This window comes from Silene latifolia, chromosome 11 (genome assembly GCF_048544455.1).
Source record: "Silene latifolia isolate original U9 population chromosome 11, ASM4854445v1, whole genome shotgun sequence".
Taxonomy (NCBI): domain Eukaryota; kingdom Viridiplantae; phylum Streptophyta; class Magnoliopsida; order Caryophyllales; family Caryophyllaceae; genus Silene; species Silene latifolia.
Window position 1 is genome coordinate 1,303,965 of NC_133536.1, and position 19,268 is coordinate 1,323,232.

A 19,268-nucleotide genomic window follows, 5' to 3' on the forward strand; every position below is an offset into this window, starting at 1 on the left:
CATATTGTTTTGTCGGGTCTAAAATGAATCGAGGTCTAAATCCAACCGTGAGTCGAACCTTTGGTTAGTCAGTCTCCAGTCGAGTCTTTGTTTGAGTCAAGTTGGGGTCGTGTCCTTAAGTGTGCAGGGGCTCTTACTTTAAATATTGACTCAGTACGGGATTTTCTTGTAGAAAGGCCGCCAAAAACCCGACGTCAAGCAATGGAAGATGCTGTTAACAAGCTTACTGAGGCCGTGAGCCTCATGATGACCCGAATGGATGCAATTGAATCTAAGTTGGGTGAAGATTCCCCTCCACCTCTGACTGATCTGGAGAAACGGTTCAAGTTCATCGAAGACCGTTTGAAACTCTCCCAGGGGAAGAACATTCACTATGAGAATGCTAGGACCTATGCCCCGGTGCAGGATAAGTTGCCCACGAACATGGTACTCACTGACATCCCAAAGTTTAAGGGCACAGAAGATCCAGTCCACCATGTTAAGGCCTATAAAGGGTACTTGGCACTGAAGGGAGTACCTGCTGATATGCTCTCTGAAATTTTCGCCCAATCTCTGGGTGAACACCCAAAGGCGTGGTTCTATAATCTTGACCTCAAGAACTTCCCCACTTTCGAAGATATTACGGTGGAGTTCTGTAAGCACTATGCTGACAATGTTGAGATTCAAACCAACGTAAGAACATTGGAGGTGATGACACAGAAGGAAAAAGAGGGCTTTACTGAATTCCTTGCAAGATGGCGCGCTGAAAGCGTGAAATTAGCCAAGAAGCCTGATGAAGTTGAAATGGTAGATAAGTTCGTAAAGAATCTACGACCTATTTACCGCAATGCTCTGAAATACCAGAATTTTGGCTCTTTCAAAGAATTGATAAGAATCGGGATAAAGGTAGAAGATGATGTCCTAAGGGCAGAGGCTGAAAAGCCGAAAGGGTACCAAGGGGCCTCATCGTCTAAGACAAAAACCCCAGCAACGACCCATATAGATGAAGCCATCAATCTCTTAGAAGGGCAATCGAAGAAGTCGCAGCGCCAAACACCTAGGGCATTCACCGATATCGGATGCACTTATACATACGCTCTCCAAAGGCTCATAGCCCAAGGAAAGCTGAAGCCTATTGGTCCAACTCCGGACCCTCCCGCTGATCAACAAGGTAAATGGTATAAACCAAATGCCTACTGTGCCTTTCATCAAGGGAAAGGCCATGATACTGAAAGATGTTATCGACTGAAGCACGAAATTCAAGACATGATTGAGAGTGGAACACTCCCGATCCCAACTGTTAAACCCAATAACATCACCAATCCATTTGCCGATCACGCTAACTTTGTTTCTGTCGAAGACAATGTCGATTATTCCCATCTTATCCGCCCATGTCACTTGAAAGGGGTGTTTATCGGGAAAATATTTGTGGATTGCTTTGAATTCTTGTCAAACCCGAAGAATGAAATTCAAGTCGCGAGTCTCGCTTTAGAATGTACTCCTCTCGTTAACGAAGTTAATAAAGTACAATTCGATTCACCAACCTTCATCACTGGCGTAGATCCTCAGAGGACTACCTCGGGATGAAGGCAGACCATCAAAGGGATCAAGGATCAGAACCGAGCATCTAAGCTGACAGCTGAACAAGAGAAAGCTCAAGACCAGATTTGAAAATTATGAGTCGGGATCTGTTTTCTTATCTTAGTCGAGTCGAGTCTAGGACTTTCGTTTCTTGAATTTGAGTCGTTTGTCCCGCGATGACCTAGGGTGTGTCCTAGGAATCGTTCCTTCGAGTCTGTTAAGCATTTGTCTTTCCAATAAAAAGTTGCAGTTTCGTTTCCAAATATATGTCTTGTTTTCAATCCTCAATCATTCTGAAAACATGATAAAATGCACAACACACTCAAAGGCATCCCTGGGGTAGAAATATGTCCCGTTTCAAAATGTAAGGTACACTAGGATCCCGTGTTTGATTCCTTTACCTATTCCATGTCTGGCGGTAGAAAACCTCCATCAGAACCAGTGCTTTTGACAAGCTTTTAGATGATTCTATGACGAACCCGAACTAGCACCTTGTTTCCCCTATCGATGACGGAAGGCAAGCATTTTCCCCTCAAAAACATCCCATCTCGAAGAGAGAAGAGACCAACCCATTTTAACAAGGAATTGTTAATTCTAACCCAATTTAGTTGGCGAAGCCCAGTTTTTAAGGTGTATCCATTTCTGACCAGGAGAATGAGTAGAAGACCGTTTTCAAAAAAAAAAAAAAAAAAAAAAAAAAAAAAAAAAAAAAAGAGACGAAAAAAAAAGAAAGAAGAAAAAAGAAAAATGATGAGAGAAAAAGAAAAAAGAAAAAAAGATGTTGAAGTTGAAGTTATTGCATGACGCTTTTGGTTGAATGTCGAAGTTACGGAAGCCAGAAGTCAGGTCAAGTACCCATAGTTGAAGTTCAATGGGCGAAGCCCAAAAGCTTAAGTAGTAACCTCTTTACCCCTAAGTCCTTCCTGAGACGATTCTGGGGATAGTCGGGAATTTTGAGAATCATTCCGCTTGTGTTGTTATACCTAGCCTTTAGGGTCCAGACATGGAAATTTGAACCCACATCATTTTCCAACCCATTTGTACTCGGGTTTCATCAAATCTGAGACACCATTTCCAACCACGTTATAAGCCATAGCCATTGGCCTTAGCACCACAAAACGAACCTTCAGAATGATGGTTTACCTTGCGAACCTATTTTTACCAAGCTCTACACCCCAAAGAACCACAACCTTTTGTACCAACCCTAGACACGGGATTTAACGGTACCTTACAGGCTAGAATGGGATACGACATGATACCTTAGGTGAAACCTTCGAGTGTGTACACACAATCAATATGCCAAGTTTATGCACCATGATCGAACTACGTCGGATTTGATTTCGCTCCACGCGAATACGTAGGCAGTCCTTCAGAATAAGGGATTCAATCCACTCATCAACCAAGTTGCCATCTTGTCGGTTTCTTACGGGTCTTAACCAAGTCCAAATGAAGCCACCTTTGTTTGAGTCGGTCTTAGCACTCGATGTAGGCTGGGATGAGGATATAGGTTCAGATGAATAGTATCAAGTCTCGGAATGAGCTTTATCTAACGGTTTAGGCAAAGATGCTGAGTCACATAGATGTGGGTTTGTGTTGGGAATAAAAAATATGAAAAACCCGCTGAAAAGAAAGAAGGCGTGGAAGAAAAAATAGTAAAAGCCCGCTGAAAAGAAAGAAGGCGGTGGCAAGAAATGATGAAACTCGCTGAAAAGAAAGGAGGCGAGGAGAGGAGTGACAGAATGTTCCCAACAAGAGTGATGTGTGATGTCTAAGTGTTCTCATAAAATGAGTCCGTGTTTAGTGTCTGGGCGAAGCCAACGTTGTTGCTCCGTAAGTTTAATCCACCTTGTCAATGTTAAGTGATCTTGATTCCCATGTGCCCTCGGGAGCACGCCCATGCCGTACGATATCTCCATCCCAAGTTCGACGACCTTGTGATTCCCATTTGCCATCTTTTGGCGCCGGAACGGCCAATTTACATTTTTACCCCCAACAAGTCAATAATTGAATTAAAACCCGTGCACACTTGCGGTTTTATTTTCCTTTTTTTTTTACGGTAGCGGGCTACGCCCACGTTGTTTACGGGTCATACAGAGTGTCTGAGTCGTATTTCATGCTCACCCATCAAGGTTCGATTTCAAAAAAAAAAAAAAAAAAAAAAAAAAAAAAAAAACTTCAAAATTTCAAAATTCCAAAAACTTTTTGCGAATTGTGGATAGATTAAGTGGTGGACGCTTTGTGGGTCGATGACCCAATCCTTCATTCAAAATTCAATTTTTTTGAAGGGCCGATGGCCCAACATTCCAAGTGATGTCAAATTCAAAATTCGGGTCGATGACCCAATCATTCAAAATCTTCAAATTCAATTTCCGGGTCGATAACCCAGTATTTCAAATGATCCAATTTCAAGATCGATGATCCAAATGTGCTTATGTGATGATTATTGCAAGTGCGTTTTTGTGTTTCAAATGTAGCAGGATATGCTTCAACTGGGGGCTCTAAAGTCTTCGACTTTAGAGCCATTCAAATCAGGGGCTACGAAGCGTTGGCTTCGAGAGACCATTATCAAGATGTAAAGGATGACATCCACCAAGAATTCAATTCAATACAAGAGTATGAAATGGAGGAATTCCTTAGCTGAAAGCAAATGATGAAAGCGGCGGCAACCTCCTCGGAAAGTCCCGTCCCATTCGGACAAGCGCCAGCAGATGATAAATTTTGGGCCAATGTCGAGATGATGAATTTTGGACATACGCCGTGAGATGATAAACTTTGGGCATGTGTCAGCAGATGCCGAACTACGACGCGGGTTTGATTCCGTCAGAAACGGATACGTAGGCGCCTAAGGATAAGGCTCAATCCACCATTTATGCAATTTATGGGTCGATGACCGACGATGATAATTTGACACAACAGAAGCAAGAATCAACCCCAACGAAGTTTCAGGTATGATCTCTTCTTATGGCTGGCGAGCTTATATACGCAAGTCTAATGGACTATAAACGACCGAAGAATCCTCGGTCGAGAGGGACTGGGGTGTACTTTGACTTTCGCCTTGTCCAAGCCTCAGTCAAAGTGGGGGCTCTGTAGATACCCGTATCCGTCGATATTGGAATTTATAGAGAACCCGACAAACACCCGATGATGATAGGACACATGTATTCTTTAGTTGTCATTGTCATTATTTGGGCTCGTTTTACGAGGTAGAATGGGCGTCGTCGATGAAATAATTTATTAATTTAAATGATATTTAAATTAATGTTTTTTTAGTGAGTTCATTCTATTAATTTAAATGATATTTAAATTAAAGTTTGTTTTTTAAAGTAATTTCAATTTAATTTATCTTATTTTGAATTTATTTTTTTCCAAGTTTATTTTATTGAAAATAAAATAAATATTTGATTTGAAAAATCATTTTATGAGTATTTTTGATTTCAAAAGTCATTTATTTTAATGGATTATTTGATTTGAAAAATCGATTTGAAAAGCGAAGAAAACTCGTTTTGAACACTTGTTTTTGAGCTCGATTTTAGCTCGATTTTTGAGCCCGTTTCTTTTGCGAATTGGCACGAATCTCGAGTATGCTAACCCACCTAAGCCAATACCCATCCACCCTTGTTCGAACCCCCCATACCACAGCCCAAATCCTCGTCCCAAACCCCTCACAAGCAGCCCGCATAAACCGAGCCCCCCCTGTTTTGGCAGCCAATTCGCGAGCCCAAACCCGCTCCAAACACTACCAAGACCCGTACCCATTAACCCTAACCCATACCCTAGTATCCTACCCATATTATCCTAGCTTAATCACCAAGAAAACCCCTCTCAAACCCTCCCAAAAACCGATGGACAGCAGCCATCCGTGAGCAAGCCCGATTGCTCCTCCCTCTCTTTTAACCTACTTTAACTCCTTATAAATACCACCCCTTCACCATACATTCATTCCTCTAAGTTCTCCATACATCCAACCATCACTCACAAGCTTTAAACCTCAGAAACAAACCCTAAACATCCTTCAAAAACCCTAAACCAAACCGACACACAAACTGAAACTGTTTGTGTGTCCTCTTCGAAAACCCATTCGTTCCTCCATCAAATCTCCATCAAAACTCGATTTTCTTGTTCCTAATTAACCACATAACATCCATATACACATTAGACAAAGATTTACGAGCCAAATTGCCCTTGAGAGTACACGAAATCCCTCGAAAAACAGAGTGAAATAACACTGTTTTCGCGGTTTCTTCTTGTCTGTCCAGTTCTGTTTGTGCTCGTTTTTCGTGCCCAATAACCAAAAACGAGCAGGGGTTGCTTTAAGATTCCTGTTCTCCTTTCTTTCTAGTTTTCAAAACATCTTTTAGATCGAATTTTCGTCGTGAAACGAGGGAGATATCATCGTTTGAAAATCGCTGTCCAGAAAGTTTCCAAAACGCGTGTTTGCTTTGCTCTTCATCGACGACGGCCTCTCGAGATAAAATCTACCATCGATTACGACCCAAGACGGTGTCAACGATACATGTAGGTTGAGGGTGCATCAAATCCTCTTCTTTTCCCTTTTATTTCGTTTGTTTTATGCTTTTTATTTGTCTTGTTTTTGTTTGTTTTTTCGTTTTAATTATCGTTTGTTTTAATTAATTATGAAACTAGTTAGTCCGAGTATGAGTTAAAGTACCACCATGAACACCCGCGTTGACTTGAGATGGGAAAAGAAACCGCTCCTTCTGTCGGTCGTACACCCCCGTCTCATTTACATATCCTCGTGTTCAAGGTAGGGCATAAATAAAACGAGTTTCTAACTTCGCTCTTCGCTTTTGACCCCTTTGTTATTTCGGCCAATTCGACATACCCTAGGACCCGTTGTATGTTAGTTTAACCTCTGATTGTTAACCTATGACGTATTTAGATGACATTAAATTAATTTAATAACCTAATTAGACACATTAGGGTGCATCGACATAGCTTTAAAAATCAATTAACAATTTCGTAAATAATTGAACGCACCTTTCTCTTTCACCTAATTTCTCGCTAGTATAAGAGTGCGTGATTAGCACCTTCTTATTAACACTCGATGAGTTAACTTAATTTGCAAACTTGACCTAATTCAACCCCTTTGGGCCGCGTGGAACACTCGATCTTAAGCGAAGCTTTCTGACCTTTTTTTATCATCGTTTTCTAATGTATCTCCCGTATCGCTTTGCAAATCCATCTAACTAATGAACCCGACCTAGGAACTAGGGTAGCCGTGTCTGTGGCCGTGGCTTTAGGCCGTGGGGTTGGTCATGCTTCTCTTTGTCTCGTTTGTTTTAAGTCTTTTGTTCTTTGTCGTTTGATAGCTTGTAATTTATCGTTTGTTTATCGAGTTGTAATCTTTCGAGTTAGTTTTTCTTTTATTGAGTCAAAACCTTTTCAAAAAACCTTAGTCTTATTTGGTTAGACGGTTGTTCCTCAATGCTTGTAGGAGCGTAGTAAACCGCATGTTGTTTAAAGCAACATGGCCCGGTTTATGCTAATGCATGCTTTGGTGCGTAGCCCTATGTCTAATTCGATGAGATTAAGTGAAAGCACGCATTACGAGGAGTGACTCAAGGCCGTGTGTCATGTAGGCCGTGAGTCGCCCCCTTTGTGCACGGTTTTCTAGGCCAAGTGGCCGTGTTTTGTGTCGTGTATTGCGTCGTGTGTATAGCTTTGTATTTAGATCGAGTTGTATCTTTAATTTGTTGTTGTGTCGGCATGAAATGCCTGGTTTGTAATAGGTAGATCCCAACGGCTCCCCCATTCCCCATCAAGCCTTGTTTGTTTCGTTTGAATGTTGCTAGATCAATCAACCCACATGCTAAATTACAACTTTGACAAAGTTAGTTTAGTTGCATCTAAAACGACATAGAAATTGTTGTCACATGATAGGGTTAAAACAACGTTTGCATATCACATATCGTAGTAGCTATGACCTTGTTTGAAATCCGACACATGACTTAGTAGAGGCCGTTATTGACGGGCGGGGTTGGGTGTCCTTATGGGCTTCCCAACACGTACCATCACCCCTTACTCAAGATCTATGGTTTGTGGATCCGTATAAATACCATTGGATTACGAGAGTCATTCAAATCGAGTGATATAGGGTACAAGTCTTTATCTTTAATCACTCGTAGTCGATTGGCTTTATGCTTTTCGATGAAAGGTGTAAAGTTGACTTGAACGGTTCCAAGTTCCCAAAAAACTTGGTGACGACTCTAATTGGTCTTAATTCGATTCGAAAGAACCTCGAGTCGATTATGCCTAGTGTGGATCCCGCGGACGCAGTTCCCGAGGGCCTTGTCCACAAATAGCGTTGAAAAATAATACTCTATTCTCTTAATATATAAAACAATTTACTGCTTATTTTAGCAAATGAGTAAAAGTGGCTCAATGGATGAGACTTAAAAGTAAGATGTTAATTTACTATGAGGTCTAGGGTTTAACTCCATTTCCAAGCAATTTTTTACAATTAAATGATAAACTACAGCAATTTAATGATAAAGGCCCAGCCCAAATCACTTAAAAATCATATCAAAAAATAGTCCAACAAGGACATTAGAACTTGGTACCTCATGGTTGTTCATATGAATTTCTACCAACTATGCTAACATAGACTACTTGTTTATTATGTACACTCATAATAAGTATTAATATTTCTGAAGTCGTGGGGTGCACCTGCCCCTCGGGACCCCCTAGGTCCGCCCATGCTCTCAATCTCCCACCCTCCACTGCTACAATTGAACTTCGCGTCGATATTGACGGGGACTTGATACTTAGGAGGGGAGTATTAAATTATCCCGATAACCACTACCAGTGTAATGTCCACTTTACATTACCCCAGAAAAAACTGAAAATTCACCTGGTACCCCTGTTAAGATTCAATGTTGCTGTTAGTTCTGTCGTCGTCATTAGCCTTAACACACCTATTGTCTTAACCTTCAAAGGCCCCACACTATGCAGCGAATCCCTGATATGGAGATAGACCTTAGACCCAACCCGAAAGTTTTACATCACCACAGGTGGTGTGTCTACCTTGCCAATCCCTGAACCTTTTTTCATTACTAAGAGGATAAGTCCTTATAACCTATGTATGAGTTACAGTTTTCGCCTACACCTTGGGGAGAGGAGAGGTTTAATGTTGGAATACATAAGGATGGACTTTTAGGTATTACTGAGCATCCTACTACCGTGTACTTTAAGAAAGCTTTCAATGTTCTCGAGTTACCTACCTCTTAAAGTTGTCTTACAATGTGAGATAATCCTCTTAAATTGAAAATAAGTTAATAATAATGATTTAGTAAAATCGTCTTGTAGTGTGAGACGACAGTCCTTTTGAATATAAAAACACTCAATTGTTTATATATGTAATGAATGAGGGTTTAACTAATAAAGAGGATTGTTTCATTTTAAAGGATAAGACGATGTTATTTTATAATTTGTGTTAAGTCAAACGTGGGTTGTTATTATCCATGGTGTCAATGTAATGTTTATGCAAGTACCTTGTTGGCTAGTTGTATCAAACCATCAATAACTAAGTTCATTTTCGAGTTATGTACTTATGTGTTATGTGTACTACATACGTCGGTACGTACATCTGTTGAGTAAGGTTCGATGCTAAATAACTTCGCAGTGTGTAATGTTTGGCTTTATATCGAGCATAGATCCTCTCTATTTCCTTTTCTCTCCATTTCCTTTCAATTTCTCTAATACAATAATATTAAATCATTATTCATTCTCCACTATACCAAATAATTAACCGTTAGATTGTTTGGAAATAAAATTTGGGCCATTGAGAGGTAATGAAAAGAAATAGAGAGGCAAAAAAATGGAGAGGATCTCAATTGCTTTATATCAGGATGATCGAAATGATCCAGATAGCTAGCAAATTAGTCAGTCAAATAAGTGGCGGAGCCAGGATTTGAGCTGGGGGGAGGGATAATAATATAAGGCACACTCGAAAAAAAATCAAAAAAACTAACTAAAAATTTCGAAAAACTCAACCGCCGAGGGGGGGGGACCGCCTCTGCTAGCCCCCCTAGCTCCACCACTGAGTCAAATTGTAAGGAATATTACTCATACATAACCTCCACATTATATTTATTTTAGATCAAAGGTGGCCGGTAATCGGGTCCCTCGGGTCGGTCACGTGTCAGGTTAAAGTGACCGGATCATATTAGGTTAAGGTTAGGCCGAGCCAATAGGTCATGTCGGGTCATTAACAGGTGATAATAAGTCAGGTTCGGTTTGGTTCAGGGATTGGAGGGAGTATATTTTATTTTGGATATATAATTTCATATTAGGTGTACTTATTTTAATTTTAAGTTCCAAGAAATCGATATAAATGTCAATTTTAGCTTATATGGAGCTAATTTGTCATTGGGCCATCCGTCTATAATTGAGTCAATATCAGGTCACATGTCGGGTTTGGGTTACGAAAAAGAAACTGTTATCAGTTACTGGTTCAATCTTAGATCTAGTCGGATCAGTTTCGGCTCACCAATTTTCATGTTTTATTGGTGGGGTTTCGAATGATTTGGTTCAGGTTTTTTGGATCGTGCGTGTAAGCTTTTGACAGCTCTAATATTCGCCCTCATGTCAAGGCCATGTCAAGGGTTTCAAAGCTTTGAACGAAAACTAATTTGATAGCCTAATTACTATAACTAGTTTCTCTGTATTACTTATTATTTTTCTATTGATTTGGGATACAAAGTCATGTACTTTGTATTTAGGTTTTTAAATCTAACAGTCCAACATTTCACTCTCAATAATTATTGTGATTATTAGTCCACTAGTGTAGATCTCACACATTTACGGTATATATAAAGATTTTGTTTTTAGTTATTATTTAAATATTTTAAATTGATACGGAGTACATCATTAATTTGTCATATACATACCTCACTGTATTTCGATATGAGAAAAGAAATGAACTACGAACTAATCAAGAGAATTTAGTAAAGTTATAAAATGTGTGTAATAAATTTTTTACTTTAACATAAAACTAAGGTTACAAATAATAATTTTTCTCGAATTATGTTAATGACTTTTTTCTAAGCTAATAATATCAGTTTAATGTTTTGGTTTATACAAAATGTGTCAAGTCATTCTCTAGTATAATTTATAAATTTACAATTTACAATTTAGAAATTATAGTGAATTTATCTTATTTTAATTAATTATAATTTATATTTTGAATAAAATATTATTATTTGATTAAAAGATTATATTTTGATGAAATTATAGTGAATTTACCTTATTTAGTTAATGCTTTTTGGAGGGAAAACTTTGAAGAGAATTATAGGGGAAAGTATATCTCATTTATGAAAAGCACTACAACAAATTATAATTACAATTATTCTATGTTTCGGTCAATTCTTTGCATTTTCTTTTGTTATCTCAATCATTTCGTCAAATACACCGTGTTAGTTTATTTCTTAGACTGAGCATATATTATTTTTTTTCGTCTCTTAATTCATTAAAATTGCCTCTTTTTTAAAAATCTGTGACAAATACTTTACGCAAATGTAATAATTTCTAAGAATCGAGATAACTCATTACATGTTAGTATTGCATATTTTTAATTTCTTATTGGCTGAGCATATACTCTTATCTTCGTCTCTTGATTTTTATGCTAAAAACAAATTTAAAAGACGTACTAGCTTGGCTAATGTAGACGCAACGGATCGAAGACAAAAGGCAGAAGGCCTAAGAAGAGTGTAAGACTAGATACAAGACCACATATAACATTTTTTTTTGAGGGACTGACCACATATAACATATCAAAGCACATTTTTCATACCACATATATTTGAGTCCACTCAATAGTAATCTCTTTGCACATTAGTTGTCCCACAAGTCTTTATCAAGAGAGGGTAGTTTTGTCAATTTGATACAATACTTTCCGAGAAATAAAACACAAATTTTTCAATATAAGGTACATACTCGTCTTAAATAATAAAACGAGTTAAATTAGTAGATGAGATAAAAAGCAGGATGCATAAGGAATGTCCCATCTATCCTTCCTATATAAGGACGTATTTGATTCGTTTCATACTTAAAACGGATATAACCATCTTAAAAAAGATATTAAAATAGAAATATATAACAATTAACTGTTACACCCTAAATATAAATAGATAATTACTAACCATAACTTGGCATGGGTACAAATAGATAATGACCACTTTTATTGATGACCCCTTTGACTTGACATGGGTACAAGTGGGATTAGCCCATATCAAAGGGGTACAAGTCGGAATTTCCCATTTTTTAGACATGAACAAACTTTAGAGTACATATTTATTGGAGTATTAAACCTAATACTCCAATAATGTACTATGTATAATGAGCTATAATATGAACAAACTTTAGAATATATATTTACATTTTCTTCAAGGCTAAGCATGAAAGTTACTCTTTGCAATTTACTATGTTACTCTTTCATAGAGTCAATTAACAATGGCTCCATTTTACATACTAGTTTTCTAAAATAACTCTATTTCACAATTTTTTTAAAATTACTCCCTTAAGATACATTTTATTAAAAATTGCTTCAAAACTCCAAATTAGGTGACTTGTTCGTCTGTTTTTGAATTTATTATCCATTGTTATACCTTTCAAAGTATGAATTGACTTAGCCACAAACATAATAAATTCATAAACTGAACTTATATGAGCTAAACTGAACTTAAAAATATTACATATCTTAGTCTCCTTTCATATTCTAATTTAAATCTAATAATAAATTTGTATCATTTCTAATAATGAGGGAAATATTGATATGTTGATAAATACGCATTTTTAGAAATTTTTGGATAACAAAAATTAATAATTATAAGGGTTTTGATATTTACAACCCATTATTGGGTTGTATTTAATCATTTAATATCTTCCATATTTGGTATTAAGTTAGAAATTCAAGACTAAATTATACACAACCCAATGCAATTAGTGTATGGACCTATTTCATTTAATCAGCAGTGTGGGGATAAATTTATGTCGACGACCCGACAATCGAAGATAATAATGATAAGACCGTTTGATTGTTTCAGAGTAAAATAGCCAGTCTAAAAGGAGATCTACTCAACTTCAAAAAATGTTTTGCAGTCACTTGATAAGCTAAGATTATAGACCTGGCAAACAGATCGGGTCGTGTCGTGTTCGTGTCGGTGTAAACTTTAAATGGGTCACAACTACCTCAACCCTAACCCGACCCAATTACATAAACGGGTCACTTGCCTCAACCCTAACCCAACCCATTTAATTTTTCTATAACCCAACCCGACTTGTTTAACCCATTTATCTTTTAGCAGGTCATTTTTAACCCAATTAACCCGTTTAACCCAATAAACTAATAAAATAAACTAAGCTTTATATCCCTATTATCCCAAAAATGATGAATGAAAATGCTTATTTTTAAGTTTTTTAGTAGAGTTATTGATTCAACCCAAATATATTATCACACTTTTAAATAAATGGGTTATTCGTGTCGGGTTCGTGTCAAAAGAGCTCAACCCTAACCTGGCCCACTTATGTTTCGTGTCGTGTCCGTGTCAACCCAATTACTTAAATGGGTCACAACGTCTTAACCCTAACCCGTTAATTTCGTGTCGGGTTCGTGTCGTGTTTTCGGGTCGTGTCAATAATTGCCACCTCTAGCTAAGAATGCTACTCTATCTCGTTTATAACATTAGACTTAGGCTAAGACTTTCTTCATCTATGATCGTCCTTGCATCATCCTTGAGGAATAATTGAGAGTTTCAAATGTTACAAATAATACCAATAAATAACAATGAAACTTAGCATCATCAAGTGGTTCTAACAGTTTTAAAATTTAATAGTCAAACATTTCCCTCTTTATACGGAGTAATTAGTTTGATTAGTCCATTTCACTATTATTTCATTTACCAGTGTAGATCCCGCGCGATTATCCGATTTTTTAGATTGGGATGTTAGAGAATTTAATAATTATAATATTGATATTTAACTTCCCTTGAAATTTAGTTACAAAATTTAATATTAGTAATGTTTTGTATTAAGAGGTACAAAAGAAAAAATAAGATATGTGTTGTAATAAATATACTTATGTATATGTTAAATTGAAAAATTAACCAAATTTCAATGGTTACATAGTATGTAGTATAAGTAGATATTATTAAGATAAAGTGTAAGAAAAAAATAGATTATACGTGAATTTTTCGTTTTTAGAAGTAAACAATCTATCAATACTCTTAACTTATAGTACATTTGTATCAAAAGATAGAATTATGGGAATTAATTAGAAAGTGTTTGTTATATAGTATTCGTGGCCATCATGTTTATTTTTAAAATAATAGTAGTAAATATTTTAATCACATCATACATCTAATTAGTGCAATTTTATTTATGTACTAAAATAATAATATTCTATTAATATGTCTATGCAAGTTGAATAAATATAATCATCTTTTTAAATGTCATAAAATTATTTATTGTATGAAATTAATTAGTGTGACCAGGTTATAGATAAAATATAATGGAGCCTAAAATCCAATATAGAGTAATTCATTTAGGCGGAAAAACTTTATTATCTCAGACATTTCGCCACGTACTCCCTATTAGTTTATTTCTTAAACATAGCATATAGTTTATTACCCCATTTTTAAAAATCTTACTATAAAGTATTTTATTCAAATATAATAACTTATAAGAATCGAAGAGATTAGTTTTTCATATATTTAATTTCTTATTGGTTGAGCATATACTCTTATCTTCGTCTTTTGATTTTTATGCTAAAAAAACAAATTTAAAAGACGTATTACCTTGGCTATTAACGTAAACGGATCGGATCGATGACAAAAGGCATAGGACCTAAGAAGAGTGTACGACTAGATACAAGACCACATATTGCCCGTTAGATGTCCTACAAGTCTTTACCAAGAGAGGGTAGTTTTGTCATTTTGTTACAATACCTCGGAAAATAGAAATATACTTCGTATAACACTCTAAATAGAAACACAAATTCTCATTATAGACGGACAATATCCGTCTATACGTATAGACGGATACCATTTCACCTCACAAAATACCCATTTGCCATAAAGTGAGAAGCACATGAGGGTGCCCCACCTTGTCCCCCCTACCCATTTTATTAGAGGTCTTTACCCGTCTGTTCGCCCCATCCGTCTATACCAAGACCTATTGAAATAGAAAATAGATAATTATGACCCTCGTTCATTTTCGCTATACTATAATGTTGATTTTCCGTGGTTTTTGAGGTTACATTTCATCTACGGAGAATGTCGTTTGTTTTTTCTAACCCTTCATGCATGCAAAGGTTTTGAGGCGACTCCACTTTAAAAACACCAATTCTCATCGAAGACGGACACTTTTTGTCACAAGCTGAAGATGGGCTAAATGTCGCCATTTTAACGGCAAAATGTGACCATTTTAATGACAAATTATTATAGCTTAGGAAATTGTTCTGACAACTTTTTAGGTAAAATAGTTACATTTTCGTCTTAAATGGGTCACATTTTACCCCGTCTTCAGCTTGTGACGAAATATACCCGTCACAAGCAAGAAGCTTTGCTATAAAAACCCTACTATTCCTTCCTAATTCTCACACACTATACTCTACTACTCAAAATGTCTTCCTTCATTATTTTCACAGCATCAATCACTCTAGTCCTAATCTCAATCCTCCCACTCTCCACTGCTTATCTTGTCGATATCGACGGTGACTTTATAATTAATGAGGCGGAGTACTACATTATCCCGATTAACACTACAAGTGGTTTTACCTACACCCAAAAACGCGAGGTATGTCCGCTCTACATTACCCCAGAAAAAACCGAAAATTCACCTGGTACCCCAGTTAAGATCTATATTCCCTTAATTAGCACTATCGTCATTGCCCTTGACATACCAATTGTCTTAACCTTCAAAGGCCCTACGCCGTGTAACGAATACCTGATATGGAGACAGACCCTGGACCCATTGTCCCGAAAGTTGTACTTTACCACCGGCGGTGTGTCAACCCTGCCGATCCCTCAGCCTTTCTTCATCACTAAGACGGATAAGTCTCTCAAACGTATGTATGAGTTAAAGTTTTCGCCTACACCTTGGGCAGAAGATATATTTAATGTTGGAATACATGAGGATGGACTTTTAGGTATCACCGAGTATCCTACTACCGTGTACTTCAAGAAAGCTTTTGATGTTCCTAGGGTATCAACCTCTTAAAAAATAAATCGACCATAATTATTGGGTAAGGTCATCTTATAATGAGTGACTGTGCTTACCAATAAGAGGATCGTTTACACTTTGTAAGACGTTCTTATTTTATAATTTGTGTTTAACGTAAGTTGTTACCTATATGTTCATGGTGTCTTTATAATGTTTTGATATAGGACCATTTTGCACCCTTTTTCCCTTTATTTTCATGCATATTCGACTCCATTTGAGGCGGTTTTGTACCCCCTTTCCTCTTGTTTCTTGTCCCGGTTCCCTTTACTATGACACTATGGCCCCCTTGCAGAAATTGAAGCGGGAACGGGTGAAACGAAGCTAGAAAGACGGGAAGACTAAGCCACGCATGAAAGATGAAGGAAATAATGCTGAGGAGTACTCTCACTGTAGTAGGTGAGCCCGGAATGGCCATTTACCGGGAGCACATGTATACATGAAATGAAGGAGGAGGCAAGGAAGAAGTATCCCCCGGTGGTGGGCGGCCGGCTAGCCATTACCGGGGAAAACACATGAGCTGAAAAACAAAGAAAAGTGAAGGAAGTTACAGGAATCTCCCGGCCGGTCAAATGACCGGCGGCCGGCTAGCCGGCTGGGAGTTCACCCAAGGCAGAAAAAGTCAAGTCCAAAGTCAAGATGTCCCAGCCGGTCAGGGACCGGCAGCCGGTCGACCGGCCGTGCACACCTGATGACTTCCAAAACGTGTTCAAACTTCCAGAGATATCCCAGTAGCCGCCAAAGCACCGGTTGGTTGATTTACCGGGAGTGCGTATGCGTGTTTCAAGGCCCATTTCAATTTCTGTCCTAATCCTTGTGGAACCTATAAATACCCCCTCTTAAACCCCTTTTGTACACACAACCCTAGATCCAGAATAATTACCCTTTCAAGCTTAAAACTTTGTTAATCTCTTTGTTAATCCTTCCTTAATTAGAGAAATTCTTCAATCAATTAGTGATTGAATTTGGGTTTGTAAGAAGATTGAAGGATTTCCTTCTTTATTATTTCTATCCAAATTCCTCTTTCACTATTATTGTTGGTATTAATTCTCTCCCTATTTTCATTTGTTTACATTTTGTTCTTCTTTTATGTTTGTTTGATTTTTTATGTTAAAATTGTTTGTGTTGTTTGTTTGTTGTTGTTATTTTCATCATTGCTCATCTTTTTATTGTTCATCTTTCCTTTGTTTCTCTTTCATTTGTTCATCCTTGGGTAGTTGTCCTCAAAGACTTAATCTTTGAGTTGATTTGGTTAAAGATTGTGTCTTTTAGTTTAATCAACCTTGTTATAAGATTAAATCATCTTTCCTTACACCTATTGTTAGATTGTTGCATGTTTAGTAGTAAATTTCATCTTCCCACCATGTTTGTGACCAAAGTTTCCATCTTTATTGTTTATTTTGCAATTAGGACCATGATTAGCGAGTAGTCCTCCACTAGGGCTCGGTTTGACCCAACATGAGTAATTTCACTAATTGAATTTCATAAAGGCTAATTATTTGGGGAAATTGGTGAGGGTAGGTTAGAGAAATGACTTGGTTTATGGGTTGACTTTTGGGTAGTGTTGACTTACGACCCTTGACCACCAACGAGAGTTGGTTAGGTTGTGATTTGGATACCCGAGATTTGACCCTATTGTTGACCTTGGTTGAGACCGAAAGGGAGAACCAGGGTAGGACACCTCTAATCTAGCGTTTGAAATCGACCCTCGAGAGAGGGAGTGGGATGACCCGGGAATTGATGGGGCTTAATGACCTTAGCAAATAACCGGACTACCTTGGGAAAATGCATGTTTTTGGGGTAGTTGGGTATTGGGTTAAGGATTCCGACCTTCGAACCCGAGAGGGGGGTTGGTGGGTAGTACTAGTGTCCTATTTCGAACCCGAGAGGGGGGTCTTAGGCGAATTAGAGTCGTCACCTCCTCACCTAACTACCCTTGTGATTAGCCAAGAGATTTGATTGTGTGGAATTACGAATTGTTTGGGAAGAACCGAGTCTTAGGTTTTTAATCATTTGATTTACATCCTTTTAGTCTATCTTGCTTTTTCTCCTATTTCTTTATTTAGTTGTTTTACCTTGTTGTTGGTAGTTCTAGTATAACCTTCTCCCATTATTGTCGACTTAGCTAAACCATAGAGTTAAAACGATTAGTAGTCTTCCTTGCTCCTTGTGGGATCGACCCTTAATAGTGTACAACGATAAAATCGTGCACTTGCGAGGTATAGCTTGATACCATCAAGTTTTTGGCGCCGTTGCCGGGGAGTTCGGCTAGATATTAATTGTTTTCGTTCTTGTTTAGACTAAGTCTTTTGTTTCTAATCCCTCTCTTGAGTGTGTAGGATTTCTTGCATGGTTAGGAGAGCTCGAAGAGGTCAACCAATACGCCCGATTGACCACGAGATCGAAGCAACCGCGAGAAGACTAAATTCACTCCGTAGAAGAGGACTTATAGAAACACCGATTCCTCAAGAAAATCCAGTAATTGAGAACCTTCAAGAAGAACCACGGGTCTTTGAAACTTTCGAAAATCCTTTTGCAACACCGGAAACGGAAGTAACAATGGCCGCGGTTCCTATGAGAGATAACTTGGCTCCGAAAAGGGTGGTGAATCCGAGTATTGTGAAGCCACCTATTCAAGCCAACAATTTTGATGTGAAAGCCACCTTGCTACAACTTGTCCAAGGGAACCAATTCGGAGGGGGAGCCACCGAAAACCCCAACGAGCATCTCAACGAGTTCTTGGATAGTTGTGACATGTTCAAGGCCAATGGAGTCACGGAAGATGCCGTACGCCTTAGGCTTTTCCCTTACTCTTTGAGGGGAAGTGCCAAGGAACGGCTTAAAAGTTGTGAACCCAACTCTCTTCGGACATGGGACGATGTCTCTAAGGCTTTTCTCAACAAGTATTTCCCACCCCAACGAACCGCAAGAATCAAGAGTGAACTCCAAGGGTTCACCCAACAAGAAGATGAGACCCTTTATGAAGCATGGGAGAGGTACAAGGGCCTCCAAAGGCTATGTCCTCACCACGGTATTGGGGATGATGAGCTCATCAACAATTTCTATGAAGGGTTAAACAACGAGATGAAGATGAACCTTGATTCCGGCTCGGAGAAGGGAGCTTTGGATAAGATAGATCACAAGACGGCGAAAGAGCTTATTGAAGAAATGGCTTCTCGTACCTTTCATTGGAACAATGATAGGCACAAGAGGAAAGGGAAGTCAACGGTCGAATCGGCCAACAATGTGGAAGTGAAAGAGATGATAGAAGAGCTTAAGCAACAAGTTGCTTTGATGAGCTCAAGCAAAACATCTAGCAATTCTTCTATGAGGAACCAAGTCTATAGTTGTGAGCTTTGTGGAGACCAAGGACACCCACCCAATGAGTGTCCTTTGGTGGTTGGAGATGGAAGTTGTATGGAGCAAGTGAACGGGATATGGGAGTCTAGTCCGGCCAAGCAAGCATTTAACAA

General features: G+C 38.1%; 1 non-coding gene across 1 annotated transcript; it reads right to left on the minus strand.

The window, feature by feature from the left end:
• Nucleotides 1-18,723: 18,723 nt before the first annotated feature.
• On the minus strand, nt 18,724-18,830 carry LOC141615512 (small nucleolar RNA R71). The gene has a single exon (XR_012529930.1). It is a non-coding gene; the product is annotated as a small nucleolar RNA R71 (small nucleolar RNA).
• Between the last annotated feature and the right edge of the window lie 438 nt (nt 18,831-19,268).